The sequence below is a fragment of the Somniosus microcephalus genome, chromosome 2 (assembly GCF_052327205.1).
Source record: "Somniosus microcephalus isolate GS21.2 chromosome 2, FLI_Smic_1.0, whole genome shotgun sequence".
NCBI classification, from domain to species: Eukaryota; Metazoa; Chordata; class Chondrichthyes; order Squaliformes; family Somniosidae; genus Somniosus; species Somniosus microcephalus.
Window position 1 is genome coordinate 374,065,392 of NC_140988.1, and position 13,893 is coordinate 374,079,284.

General features: G+C 43.0%; 1 pseudogene; it reads right to left on the reverse strand.

The window, feature by feature from the left end:
- Positions 1-10,998: 10,998 nt before the first annotated feature.
- The window catches only part of LOC147123774 (uncharacterized), a 22,145-nt pseudogene continuing 19,250 nt past the window's right edge, over positions 10,999-13,893 (reverse strand).

Here is a 13,893-nt window from a genome sequence, read left to right on the forward strand (position 1 = left end):
AAAAGAGTTGAACTCAAGAGGTGAGGTGAGAGTGACTGCCCTTGACATCAAGGCAGCATTTGACCGAGTGTGGCATCAAGGAGCCCTAGCAAAACTGAAGTCAATGGGAATCAAGGGGAAAACTCTCCATTGTTTGGAATCATATCTAGCACAAAGGAAGTTGGCTGTGGTTGTTGGAGGTCATTCATCTCAATCACATGACATCACTGCAGGAGTTCCTCAGGGCAGTGTCCTAGGCCCAACCATCTTCAGCTGTTTCATCAATGACCTTCCCTCCATCATAAGGTCAGAAGTGGGGATGTTCGCTGATGATTGCACACTGTTCAGCACCATTCGAGACTCGTCAGATACTGACGCAGTCCGCGTCCATATGCAGCAAGACCTGGACAACATTCAGACTTGGGCTGACAAGTGGCAAGTAACATTCGCACCACACAAGTGCCAGGCAATGACCATCTCCAACAAGCGAGACTCTAACCATCTCCCCTTGACATTCAATGGCATTACCATCGCTGAATCCCCCACTATCAACATCCTGGGGGTTACCATTGATCAGAAACTGAACTGGACCAGCCATATAAATACTGTGGCTACAAGAGCAGGCCAGAGGCTGGGAATTCTGCGGTGAGTGTCTCACCTCCTGACTCCCCAAAGCCTTTCCACCATCTACAAGGCACAAGTCAGGAGTGTGATGGAATACTCTCCACTTGCCTGGATGAGTGCAGCTCCAACAACACTCGAGAAGCTCGACACCATTCAAGATAAAGCAGCCTGCTTGATTGGCACTCCATCCACCACCTTCAACATTCACTCCCTCCACCACCGGCGCACTGTGGCTGCAGTGTGTACCATCTACAAGATGCACTGCAGCAACTCGCCAAAGCTCCTTCAACAGCACCTTCCAAACCCGCGACCTCTACCACTTAGAAGGACAAGGGCAGCAGACGCATGGGAACATCACCACCTACAAGTTCCCCTCCAAGCCACACACCATCCTGACTTGGAACTGTATCGCCGTTCCTTCACTGTCGCTGGGCCAAAATCCTGGAACTCCCTTCCTAACAGCATTGTGGGTGTACCTGCACCATATGGACTGCAGCGGTTCAAGAAGGCGGCTCACCACCATCTTCTCAAGGGCAATTAGGGATGGGCACTAAATGCAGGCCTAGCCAGCGACGCCCACATCCCATCAATGAATAAAAAAAAAAGATGATGAAAAGGCTTTAGGGACTGTAAGCCTCTATTTATAAAGCCCAAGATCACATATGCTTTATTAACTGCTTTATTAACCTGTCCTGCCACCTCCAAAGATTTGTGCACAAACACACCCAGGTCTCTCTTTTCTTTTAAAATTGTACATAGAAACATAGAAACATAGAAGATAGGAGCAGGAGTAGGCCATTCGGCCCCTCGAGCCTGCTCCGCCATTCAATGAGATCATGGCTGATTATCCAAATTCAGTAACCTGTCCCTGCCTTCTCGCCATATCCCTTGATCCCTTTAGCCTTAAGAAATATATCCAACTCCTTCTTGAATATATTTAATGAATTGGCCTCTACGGCCTTCTGTGGTAGAGAATTCCACAGGTTCACCACTCTCTGGGTGAAGAAATTCCTCCTCATCTCTGTCCTAAATGGCTTACCCCTTATCCTTAGACTGTGACCCCTGGTTCTGGACTCCCTGACCATCGGGAACATCCTTCCCGCATCTAGTCTGTCTAGTCCTTTTAGAATTTTATAAGTTTCAATGAGATCCCCTTTCATTCTTCTAAACTCCAGCGAGTATAAGCCCAATCGACCCAATCTTTCCTAATACGTCATTCTTGCCATCCCAGGTATCAGCCTGGTGAATCTTTGCTGCACTCCCTCCATGGCAAGAGCATCCTTCCTCAGATAAGGCGACCAGAACTGCTCACAATACTCAAGATGTGGTCTCACCAAGGCCCTGTACAACTGCAGCAAGACATCCTTGTTCCTGTACTCAAACCCTCTCGCTATGAAGGCCAACATACCATTTGCCTTCTTAACCGCCTGCTGCACCTGCATGCTTACCTTCAGCGACTGGTGCACAAGGACACCCAGGTCTCGTTGCACTTCCCCTTCTCCCAATCTATTGCCATTCAGGTAATAATATGCCTTCCTGCCTTTGACACCAAAGTGGATAACCTCACATTTATCCACGTTATATTGCATCTGCCATGCTTCTGCCCAATCACCCAACCTGTCCAAATCATACTGGAGTTTCTCGGCATCCTCCTCACAGCATACACGCCCACCCAGCTTTGTGTTGTCTGCAAACTTGGAGATATTACATCTAGTTCCCTCATCTAGATCATTAATATATATTGTGAATAGCTGGGGTCCAAGCACCAATCCCTGCGGTACCCCGCTAGTCACTGCCTGCCACTCGGAAAAAGACCCGTTTATTCCAACTCTTTGCTTTCTGTCTGCCAACCAGTTCTCTATCCAAGTCAATACCTTGCTCCCAATCCCATGTGCCTTAACTTTACACGCTAACCTCTTATGCGGGACCTTATCGAACGCCTTTTGCAAGTCCAAATACACCATATCCACTGGTTCTCCCTTTTCTATTTTACCAGTTACATCCTCAAAAAATTCCAGTAGATTAAAGCACGATTTACCCTTTGTAAATCCATGTTGACTTTGTCCGATCCAGTCACTGTTTTCCAAGTGCTCTTTCCAAGTACCATTTAGCTTGTATTGTCTCTCCTCAGTCTTCCTACCAAAATGTATCACCTCAAATTTTTCTGCAGTGCATTTCATCTGCCATGTGTCCACCCATTCCATCAGCATGTCTATGTTCATCTGGAAGTCTATTCTATCTTCCTCACTGTTTTACTACAGTTCCAAATTTCATGTCAGCTGCAAATTTTGAAATTGTGCCCTGTACCCCCAAGTCCAAGTGATTATGTAAATCAAAAACAGCAGTGGTCCTAGTACTGAACCTTGGGAAACGCCACGGTATAACTCCCTCCATTCCGAAAAACAGCCATTCACCACAACTCTCTCTTTTCTATCCCTTAGCCAATTTTGTATCCACATTGCCACTGCCCCTTTTACCCATAGGCTTCAATTTTGCTAACAGGCCTACTATGTGGTACTTTTATCAAACGCCTTTTGAAAGTCCATGTACACAACATCAACTGCACTGCCCTCATCCACCCTTCCTGTTACATCTGCAGAACTGTCAATATTACTCAAAGTCAAAACAAAATATCCAAATATCTCACAGATATACAGAACTATCTAAATAACTCACTGATATTCCGAACTGTCCAAATTATATTGAACTATCCACTTATCTCAAAGTTATATAGAACACTCCATGCTTCCCATGTGTCATTTTTTAATCAGTCAGGATTTAGGCATCTCTGAAATCGCACGGCATTTATTGCTGCACCCTAGTTGCACACAAGAAGGTGGGGGTGGGTCTTCCTCATGAACCGCTGCAATTCATGTGATGAAGGTGCTCCTACAATATTGTTAGATAGGGGTTCCACGATTTTGACCCAGTGACGATGAAGGAACTATCTAAGTGTCTCTCAGACATATTAAACTATCTGAGTATCTCTCAGGTATGTAGAGCTATCCAGGTATTTCTGGGAGAAGGGGAAGTGCAACGAGACCTGGGTGTTCTTGTGCACCAGTCACTGAAGGTAAGCATGCAGGTGCAGCAGGCAGTTAAGAAGGATTATTACCTGAGCCACGAGCGAATTTGGCTAGGACAAATCAAATTAGAGAGTTAAATGCGTGGCTCAAAGACTGGTGTGGGAGAAATGGGTTTTGCTTCCTGGGACACTGGCACCAGTACTGCGGCAGGAGGGAGCTGTTCTGTTGGGACGGGCTTCACTTGGCCAGTGCTGGGACTAGAGTCCTGGCGGATCATATAACTAGGGCTGCAGAGAGGGCTTTAAACTAACTAGTGGGGGGGAGGTTCCTAGAGAGCAAATAATAAAAATGACAACAGAGAAGGTCATAGACTTAGGTAGCAGCGGGGAAATTAAAAGCCAGAGCGTGTCAGGAAGGGGCAGAAGGTATGGAATAAAAGGTAAAGTAATAAAAAGGGCAAAAGCAGGAACTAAGTGTCACAAAACATATTTGAAAGTTCTCTATCTGAATGCACGTAGCATTCGTAACAAAATAGACGAGTTAATGGCACAAATAACTACATATGGGTATGATCTTGTGGCCATTACAGAAACATGGCTGCAGGGTGACAATGCCTGGGAATTAAATATACCAGGTTATTTAACGATCAGGAAGGACAGGCAGGAAGGAAGGGGAGGTGGGGTGGCTATGTTAATAAAGGAAGGAATCACTGTAATACAGAGAAATGATATTGGGTCAAAAGATCAGGATAATGAAACAGTTTGGGTGGAGGTAAGGAATAATAAGGGGAAAAAAACACTAGTGGGCATAGTCTATAGGCCTCCGAACAGTGGCAATTCTGTTGGACGGAGTATCAATCAGGAAATAGTTGAGGCTTGTAATAAGGGAACATCTATAATTATGGGGGATTTTAACTATCATATTAATTGGACAAATCAAATTGGGCAGGGCTGCCTTGAGGATGAGTTCATTGAGTGTATTAGGGATGGGTTTCTTGAGCAGTATGTAACTGAACCGACCAGGGGGCAAGCTACCTTAGATCTGGTCCTGAGTAATGAGACAGGATTAATTAAAAATGTCCTAGTAAAGGATCCCCTTGGAATGAGTGACCATAACATGGTTGAATTCCATATTCAATTAGAGGGTGAGAAGGTTGGATCTCAAACAAGCACGCTAAGCTTGAATAAAGGAGACTATGAGAGCGGAATTGAGTAGAGTGGATTGGGAAAATAGATTAAAGGGTAAGACGATACATGATCAGTGGTGTACATTTAAGGAGTTATTTTACAACTTCCAAAAAAAATATATTCCACTGAGAAGAAAAGGGTGTAAAAGAAAAGACAGCCACCCGTGGCTAAGTAAAGAAATTAAGGATAGTATTCGACTAAAAACAAGGGCATATAAGGTAGCCAAATCTAGTGGGAGGATAGAGGATTGGGAAAACTTTAAAAGACAGCAAAAAATAACAAAAAGATTGATTAAGAAAGGGAAGATAGATTATGAAAGTAAATGAGCAAAAAATATAAAAACAGATAGTAAGAGTTTTTATAGTTATATAAAAAGAAAAAGGGTGGCTAAAGTAAACGTTGGTCCCTTAGAGGATGAGACCGGGAAATTAATGGTGGGAAATATGGAGATGGCAAAAACACTGAATGAATATTTTATATCAGTCTTTACAGTAGAAGACACTAAGAATATCCCAACACTAAACAAACAGGGGGCTAAAGGGGGGGAGGAGCTAAACACGATCAAAATCACTAAGGAAGTGGTACTCGGTAAAATAATGGGACTCAAGGCGGATAAATCACCTGGACCTGATGGCTTACATCCTAGGGTCTTGAGGGAAGTGGCGGTAGGGATTGTGGATGCATTGGTAATAATTTTCCAAAACTCCCTGGACTCGGCAAAGGTCCCGGCAGACTGGAAAACTGCTAATGTAACACCCTTATTTAAAAAGGGCAGTAGACAGAAGGCTGGAAACTATAGAACGGTTAGCCTAACATCTGTGGTAGGTAAAATTTTGGAGTCCATTATTAAGGAGACAGTAACAGGACATTTGGATAATCATAATTTAATAGGACAAAGTCAGCATGGTTTTATGAAGGGGAAGTCATGTTTGACAAATTTGCTGGCGTTCTTTGAGGAAGTAACATATAGGGTGGATAAAGGGGAACCAGTGGATGTAGTGTATTTAGACTTCCAAAAGGCATTTGACAAGGTGCCACACAAAAGATTATTGCTTAAGATAAAAAATCACGGGATTGGGGGTAATATTCTGGCATGGATAGAGGATTGGCTATCTAACAGAAGGCAGAGAGTTGGGATAAATGGTTCATTCTCAGACTGGCAATCAGTAACTAGTGGTGTTCCGCAGGGGTCAGTGCTGGGTCTTCAACTCTTTACAATCTATATTAACGATTTGGAGGAGGGGACCGAGTGTAACATATCAAAGTTTGCAGATGATACTAAGATGGGAGGGAAAGTAGTGAGTGAGGAGGACATAAAAAACCTGCAAGGGGACATAGACAGGCTAAGTAAGTGGGCAGAGATTTGGCAGATGGAATACAATACTGGAAAGTGTGAGGTTATGCACTTTGGCAGGAAAAATCGTAGAGCAAGTTATTATCTTAATGGCAAGAAACTGGAAAGTACTGAAGTACAAAGGGATCTGGGGGTCCTGGTGCACGAAACTCAAAAGGTTAGTATGCAGGTGCAGCAAGTGATTAAGAAGGCCAATGGAATGTTGGCTTTCATTGCTAGGGGGATAGAATATAAAAATAGGGAGGTATTGCTTCAGTTGTACAAGGTATTGGTGAGACCGCACCTGGAATACTGCGTACAGTTTTGGTGTCCATACTTAAGAAAGGACATACTTGCTCTCGAGTCAGTACAAAGAAGGTTCACTTGGTTAATCCCGGGGATGAGGGGATGGACATATGAGGAGAGGTTGAGTAGATTGGGACTCTACTCATTGGAGTTCAGAAGAATGAGAGGCGATCTTATTGAAACATATAAGATTGTGAAGGGGTTGGATCGGGTGGATGCGGGGAAGATGTTCCCGATGATGGGTGAAACTAGAACTAGGGGGCATAGTCTTAGAATAAGGGGCTGCTCTTTCAAAACTGAGATGAGGAGGAACTACTTCACTCAGAGGGTGGTAGGTCCATGGAATATGCTGCCCCAAAAAGCTGTAGAAGTTACATCATTACATAAATTTAAAACAGAAATAGACAGTTTCCTAGAAGTAAAGGGAATTAAGGGTTACGGGGAGCGGGCAGGAATTTGGACATGAGTCTAGGTTCGGATCGGTCATGGCCCTGTGGGTAGCGGAGCGGGCCCAGGGGCCGTGTAGCCTGATCCTGCTCCTATTTCGTGTGTCTAATTCTGTTAGATTCAGGAGATGGTTCTGTGATAGTGGATTGGCGGTTTGGATCAGATCAGCCATGATCTTATTGAATGGCGGAGCAGGCTCGAGGGGCCGATTGGCCTACTCCTGCTCCTATTTCTTATGCTCTTATGTTCAAATGGTATGTTGGCCTTCGTAGCGAGAGGGTTTGAGTACAGGAACAAGGATATCTTGCTGCAGTTGTACAGGGCCTTGGTGAGACCACATCTTGAGTATTGTGTACAGTTTTGGTCACCTTATCTGAGGAAGGATGTTCTTGCCATGGAAGGAGTTCGGCGAAGATTCACCAGGCTGATACCTGGGATGGCAGGAATGACGTATGAGGAGAGATTGGGTTGATTGGGCTTATACTCGTTGGAGTTTAGAAGAATGAGAGGGGATCTCATTGAAACTTATAAAATTCTGACAGGACTGGACAGACTAGATGCAGGAAGGACGTTCCCGATGGTTGGGGAGTCCAGAACCAGGGGTCACAGGGGTAAGCCATTTAGGACAGAAATGAGGAGGAATTTCTTCACCCAGAGACTGGTGAACCTGTGTAATTCTCTACCACAGAAGGCAGTAGAGGCCAATTCATTAAATATATTCAAGGAGTTGGATATATTTCTTAAGGCTAAAGGGATCAAGGGATATGAGACTAGATGCAGGAAGGATGTTCCCAATGGTTGGGGAGTCCAGAACCAGGGGTCACAGTCTAAGGATAAGGGGTAAGCCATTTAGGACATAAATGAGGTGGAATCTCTTCACCCAGGGAGTGGTGAACCTGTGTAATTCTCTACCACAGAAGGCAGTAGAGGCCAATTCATTAAATATATTCAAGAAGGAGTTGGATATATTTCTTAAGGCTAAAGGGATCAAGGGATATGGGGAGAAAGCAGGAACAGGGTACTGAATTTGGATGATCAGCCATGATCGCATTGAATAGCGGAGCAGGCTCGAGGGGCGGAATGGCCTACTCCTGCTCCTATCTTCTATGTTTCTATGTTTCTATGATGTGGACCTCTACAAATATCTCTGGAAGCTCAACTTCTCCAAGTGTTTCTTTGGCACATAACTACCTAATTATCAAAAAGATATATTGAATTAGTCAAGTGTCTCTCATTCATTTCCCTATTGTGAGCTACGGGGGCGGTTTGTGGTGGATGGACGGTATGTGGCCACCAGATGGAGATAAAGTCCCCCTCTCACTCCAATTCAGGTGAAGGCCACACCCACCTCCAACACACCTGAGGCAAATCTACCCATTAGCTCAGGAGTTCAAAAGGCAAACTAGTGCATCCCTTCAGGGCCAGTACCTGAGGAGAAAGCCAAGACTGTTGTTGAAAACTAGCTTGCAGCTGCCACAGAGAGGTCTACTATTGAACCCGAGTGGAATATTGTTTAGTTCTGAGAGTCTGATATGATCCCTGGACCGGCTGAGAAAGATCCAGTGGTAAAGTAACCCTGGCTTAATGTTTTTGGGAGAAAATTGATTTAAGGACTGCCTTCCTAACCACCCAGGGCGGGTGATGGTTTTTGTTCTTCATTTTTCTTGTTGAACGTCATATGTTTTTGGATTTTGCCAGACGTGAACCTTTTTTCCCTGTTTTCTAAAAATAAAACACAGCTAACTGCTGTTTTTCATTTACCATATGTTACCAATCTTGTGACTGTGCTTGTGTCCTCCAACCCCCCTCCTCTCCTGCATCAACCCACCCTTTGGTCTAGGTGGTGGTTGATTACACTATATTTTGCTTATCTATTAATCTAGCTGTATGTATCCATCCATCCATCCACCCACCTATCTATGTATCATCTGAGACTGGGCATCTCTGGGACAGGTCTGGACCCTGTGAGACTGGGTATTTTTTTTATTCATTCACGGGATGTGGCCATTGCTGGCAAGGATGGCATTTATTCCCCAGCCCTAATTGCCCTTAAGAAGGTGGTGGTGAGCCGCCTTCTTGAACTGCTGCAGTCCGTGAGGTGAAGGTAGTCGCACAATACTGTTACGGAGGGAATTCCTGGATTTTGACCCAACGACGATGAAGGAACAACGATATATTTCCAAGTCAGGATGGTGTGTGACTTGGAGGGGAACTTGGAGGTGATGGTGTTCCCAAGCGCCCGCTGCTCTTGATTGTCTAGGTGGCAGAGGTCGTGGGTTTGGGAGGTGATGCCAAAGAAGGCTGCCGTGCATCTTGTAGATGGTACACATTGCAGATAGTGTGCGCTGGTGGTGGAGGGAGTGAATGTTTAAGGTGGTGGATGGGTTGCCAGTCAGGCGGGCTGCTTTGTCCTGGATTGAGTTGAGCTTCTTGAGTGTTGTTGGAGCTGGGTATCTCATTGCCCAGTCTGTATCCTATTAGACTGGGTATCTTTGGCCTGGTTCATACCCTTACTTCGATCTGTGCATTTTTGCCATTCATTAACCTGTGTTTCCCTGTGCTGATCTGTGCAATGCTTCGCTTTAATATATGATCTGTTTTTCCAACATTGAACTCTCTTGTGTTTCCTGAGGTGATCTGTTCCCTCACATTTGTCGATGAGGTAATTTAAAATTCCAATCATTTATTTCCTTTCAATTTGATTGACTTTCTCCTCGCTTTGTTTCTTTTAAACCCTTGATAACTACAATTCTTTATCTATGCATTTTTTAATAAAAAAATTTCCTCTATCGATTTTGAGTCACTTCATAATGAGAAAGAAATGTAAATATTCCGTGGAAAATCAATTTTTCCTCGGAATTTAGTTAGCTGAGGGACAGAGCAATTGCTTAGAGAGAGAATTTGCATTGCAACACAAGTTGAGTTTAATGGGTGAGGCTGTTGGGCTGCAGCTGGGTAATGTCAGTGTCAGCTGTGGCTCAGTGCATCGGCCCCTCACCTCTGAGTCAGCAGGCTTGTGGGTTCATGCCCCACTCCAGGCACTTGAGCACAAAATGTAGGCTGACACTCCAGTGCAGTACTGAGGGAGTGCTGCACTGTCAAAGGTGATGTCTTTTTCGGGTGAGATGTTAAACCAAAGCCCAGTCTGCCCTCTCAGGTGGACTAACAAGATCCCATGGCATTACTTCAAAGAAGAGCAGGGATGTTCTCCCTGGTGATCTGGCCAATATTTATCCCTCAAACAACATCACTAAAAAACAGATTATCTGGCAATTATCACATTGCTGTTTGAGGGAGCTTGCTGTGTGCAAATTGGCTGCTGTGCTTCCTACAACAGTGACTACACTTCAAAAAAGTACTTCATTGGCTGTAAAGTAATTTGGGAAGTCTGGTGGTTGTGAAAGGTGCTATATAAATGCATGTCTTTCTTTTTTTCCTTCAATGACAAGTGCCTTGTGTACTCCCAAAACAGTTGAAGACTCTCAGTATCAACCGGTAGCAACACAAGCACTGTTAGCGAAAATAATTTAACAGAATTGCAATTCCAAAGTGTCTCCTTCAGAATTTTCTTCCATACGTTTTTTCTCTTTCTTTCTCACATTCCATTTTATTTTTATTTGTTATGCTTTTTAAAAAAAAAGGTTCAGCACATTCTTTCTCTGTGTATCATTTACAGAGTATTAGAAGTGAATCCCTTTTAAATGAATGATGCTAATGATGATGATGATGCCGATGTTGATGATGATGATGATGATGATGAATATGTTGATGATGATTATGATGTTGAAGATGATGTTGATTAGGATGATGTTGATATTGTTGCGGATATTGATGATGATGATGAGAATGTTGATGATGTTGGTGATGATGTTGATGACGATGATAATTATGGTGATGATGATGATAATGATGATGAAGTTGATGATGCTGATGATATTGAGGATGATGATGATGTTGATGTTGAAGATGATGATGACGATGACGACGATAATGTTGAAGGCGATGTTGATGATGATGATGTGGATGTTGATGATGATGATGAAGAGGACGATGATGTTGATGATGATGATGTTGATGGTGTTGATGATGATGTGGATGTTGATGATGATGATGTTGAAGAAGTTGATGATGAAGATGATGTTGATGAAGAGGACGATGATGTTGATGTTGATGAAGAAGGTGATGATGGTGATGATGTTGATGATGGTAATGATGATGATGATGATGTTGATGTTGATAATGTTGAAGGTGATGATGATGAGGCTGATGTTGCTGTCTGATGATGTTGATGTTGTTGATGAAGATGACGATGATGTTGATGTTGATGATGTTGATGTTGATGTTGATGATGTTGAAGGCGATGATGATGATGAGGCTGATGTTGCTGTCTGATGTTGATGTTGTTGATGAAGATGACGTTGATGTTGATGATATTGTTGATGCTGATGTTGATGTTGATGCTGATGTTGATGCTGATGTTGATGTTGATGATGAAGATGGTGTTGATGGTGTTTGATGTTGGTGATGATGCTGTTGATGCTGTTAATGATGATGATGATGCTGATGATGATGTTAATGTTAATGATGATGATGATGTTGATGATGATGATGTTGATGATGATGATGTTGATGTTGATGATAATGTTGAAGGCAATGATGATGAGGCTGATGTTGCTGTCTGATGGTGTTGATGTTGATGTTGATGATGTTGATGTTGATGATGATGTTGAAGGCGATGATGATGATGAGGCTGATGTTGCTGTCTGATGTTGATGTTGTTGATGAAGATGACGATGATGTTGATGTTGATGTTGATGATATTGTTGATGCTGATGCTGATGTTGATGCTGATGTTGATGCTGATGTTGATGCTGATGTTGATGTTGTTGATGATGAAGATGGTGTTGATGGTGTTTGATGTTGGTGATGCTGTTGATGATGCTGTTAATGATGATGATGATGCTGATGACAATGATGTTAATGTTAATGATGATGATGATGTTGATGATGATGTTGATGATGATGATGTTGATGATGATGTTAATGTTAATGTTAATGATGTTGATGTTGATGTTAATGTTGAAGGCGATGATGATGATGGTGTTGATGATGTTGATATTGATGATGAGGCTGATGTTGATGTCTGATGAAGATGAAGATGAAGATGAAGCTGAGGTTGATGAAGATGATGATGGTGTTGATGATGATGTTGATGGTGTTGATGATGGTGTTGATGATGGTGTTGATGATGGTGTTGATGATGGTGTTGAAGATGATGTTGAAGATGATGTTGAAGATGATGTTGAAGATGTTGATGTTGATGTTGTTGATGTTGATGTTGATGTTGATGTTGATGAAGATGATGGTGATGATGATGTTGATGATGGTGTTGATGATGAAGATGTTGAGGATGAGGATGATGTTGATGGTGACGGTGATGGTGACGGTGATGGTGACGGTGACGGTGATGGTGACGGTGATGGTGACGGTGATGGTGACGGTGATGGTGACGGTGATGGTGATGGTGACGGTGATGGTGATGGTGATGTCGTTGATTATGATGTTGGTGATGATGATGAAGATGTTGATGATGATGCTGATTATGTTGATGATGTGGATGTTGATGATGTTGATTATGTTGCTGATGATGTGGATGATGGTGATGATGGTGATAACGATGGTAATAATGATGGTGATGAAGATGATGATCACGATGACGATGACGATGATGATGATGATGATGGTGTTGATGATGAAGATGTTGATGAAGATGTTGATGAGGATGAGGATGAGGATGAGGATGATGTTGATGTTGTTGATGATGTTGATGATGATGATGATGTTGATGGTAATGTTGATGGTGATGGTGATGATAGTGATGATGTTGTGGATGATGGTGATGGTGATGGTGGTGGTGGTGGTGGTGATGATGATGATGCTGATTATGTTGATGATGTGGATGTTGATGATGTAGATGATGTTGATGTGGATGTTGATGATGATGATGTTGATGGTGATGGTGATGATGGTGATGATGATGTTGATGAAGATGACGATGATGGTGTTGTTGATGATGGTGTTGATGATGATGGTGTTGATGATGATGGTGTTGATGATGTTGTGGATGCTGATGTTGATGGTGATGATGGTGATGGTGGTGATGGTGATGGTGATGGTGATGGTGATGGTGATGGTGATGACTGACGATGACGATGATGTTGTGGATGATGAAGATGTTGTTGATGATGACGATGTTTTTGATGTTGAGGATGATGATGTTGATGCTGATGATGGTGATGATGATGATGGTGATGGTGATGGTGATGGTGTTGATGATGATGTGGATGGTGATGAAGATGATGATGATGTTGATGTCGTTGATGATGTTGATGATGATGTTGGTGATGATGATGATGAAGATGTTGATGATGTTGATGATGATGTTGATGATGAAGATGTTGATGATGTTGATGATGATGTTGATGATGTGGATGTTGGTGATGGTGATGGTGGTGATGGTGATGGTGATGGTGGTGAAGGTGGTGGTGATGGTGATGGTGATGGTGATGATGGTGATGGTGATGATGTTGATGCTGATGTTGATGGTGTTGATGATGATGGTGATGGTGATGGTGATGAAGATGATGTTGGTGATGATGTTGGTGATGATGTTGGTGATGATGTTGGTGATGATGTTGGTGATGATGTTGGTGATGATGCTGCTGATGATGGTGTTGATGATGGTGTTGATGATGATGTTGATGTTGTGGATGATGATGATGTTGATGATGATGATGGTGTTAATGAAGATGTTGATGAAGATGTTGATGAGGATGAGGATGATGATGTTGATGATGTTGATGTTGATGTTGATGTTGATGATGATGATGTTGATATTGATGTTGATGTTGATGTTGATGTTGTGGATGATGATGATGATGGTGTTGATGAAGATGTTGATGAAGATGTTGATGAGGATGAGGATGAGGAT